The following is a 2,188-nucleotide window of genomic DNA, read 5'->3' on the forward strand; positions in this document are numbered from 1 at the left end:
GGTGTCGAGAATACGATGTACTGAGAAAGGAGACTTTAATTTACGTGCAGCTTTGATGTGGACCATTAATGACTTTCTCGCTATGCCAATTTATCCGGTTGGAGTCCAGGGTCGTTATGCGTGTCTTGTTGTGTGCCAATGTTCACATGGTTGTACATGGAAGAAGTTCTTTACATGGGATCGTCGGTGGTTACCGAAATCATAGATTTAGTTCCAGAGTTCTGTATTTGACGGCACTGAAGAGTTCAGAAGTCCTTCGCAGACCAGTGGCTCTAAATATTGTTCATGTGGAGATATGATTTCATTTATGGAAGATGAACCAACGCAACATGCAGAGAATAGAAGATCAAATGATGAAGTGATGATGACTCGATGAAGGGATGTCCTAATGGGAGGATTGTGGAAAAAGAAGTATTTTTTTTGAGTTGCCTTATTGGGGAGCACCACCTATTATGACCAATCTTGATGTTATGCATATTGGAAAAATGTCTGCGAGAACATTGTCGGTACAATTTTGAATGTGACGGAAATCAAAGACATCTTCAGAGTCGACTTGATTTTGTTCAGATGGGATTTGACCTGATCTTCTATCCGAATCCACTTCTAAATGGGAATATCGGTTGCCGCCTTCTATTTTCTCATGTCCAGATGGAGAAGAACTGTTTTGCATGGTGTTGAAGGATATAAAGGTTCTAGATGCGTACGCATCAAATATATCTCGATGTGTTAGTGTTAAAGATCGAAGATTATATTCGCTAATCCATGACTATCATCTTGTGCAGATTTACTGCCAGTCCTCTACGATGTTGTATGTCTAAGAGGTGACATCTTGTTAATTGAACTATCCAATTAATGAGCCATTTGTGGCAAAGTTTTGGATGTTCAAGATTCAGAAGGTACAGGATCGAGCCACTTTGACTTTATGCAACATGGAGAAATTTTCCCACCTTCCTTCTTCACCATTATGGTTCACTTGATAATCCATCTCCCGCACGAAGCAATTCTTGGCGGACCCTTTTCTATCGATGGATGTATCCCATAGAAAGGTGTTAATTAAATTTTTAAATTTCCTTCATTCACCTTTATGCCTTTAGTTCAACTTTTGATAATGTTGTATATTGTGTTTAGGTGCCTATCCAAATTAAAGTCTTACTACCGCACAAGCGATATCCAGAGGATCGATTGCTGAAGGCTACTGGCAAGGAATGTATGACCTTCTGCTCAAGATATTTGGAAGATGTTGAAACAAGTTTGAACAGACCAAATAGGAATGCTGGCTACGGACCATAACTTGCCGATATTTTATTCCACAGTTTTGGAGAACCAATCGGTAAAGTTGAAATTGCAGAATTAGATCATTTATCGTGGGTACAGCACATCGATATGTTCTGTTTCACCACAAATCAATGGACCTTACAGAAGTAAGTTCTCCAAATTTGATAAATATTTATCAATTAAAATTGTTTATCTTCTAACAAGTGAACATTTTTTAACTAATGAGTACAAACAAATATTGAGATCTCGTTCGCGCTCCCGAGAACACAACATCGAGATATCAATAAGTTGTTTACAGAATTTTTTATGATGGTTAAGCCAACGGTATTGCAGTTGGAGCTTCCGCTTACAAATAATAATGTTTTCTCATAACATTTTTAATTACTCGTTTACTTTCCATTCAATAGGTTTGGAGTGGGAAGAAATAAACGACGAAGTTAAATGGCTCTCCAAGGTCCAAATGAGTGGTTAAAGATATAATGCTTCCTCATCAACGGATTCAGATTTCATACAAATATGCGAAGGTTGAGGAGAACACAATTGTGGAATAGTTGTTAATTCTGCATTAAGTTATGTAGTGCTAGGGACAATATCCTGTCGAGAGAAATGTGGAATTTTTAGGACATCTTACTGACTATTGAGTTTACGGAAATGGAAAGTTGTCTTATTTCGGGTGATTGGGCCGATGTTATACAGCTCGTGGAATTAAGCAAGATATTTGGTTTTACAATGGTGAACTTTGACTGATTGATTCACCAGGAAACTAATAATGAGCATATGATTCATTAAGTAAAAGTTTTTTCTCAAGATCAACTGATGAGGGTTTACGTTTCTCGTACATCCGAACTTGTGCATTGGGTGGAGAGTACATGTGAGCATCCGACCTTATGCTTTCTAACAAAAAACTTAAACG

This window comes from Gossypium hirsutum, chromosome D08, assembly GCF_007990345.1.
Source record: "Gossypium hirsutum isolate 1008001.06 chromosome D08, Gossypium_hirsutum_v2.1, whole genome shotgun sequence".
NCBI classification, from domain to species: Eukaryota; Viridiplantae; Streptophyta; class Magnoliopsida; order Malvales; family Malvaceae; genus Gossypium; species Gossypium hirsutum.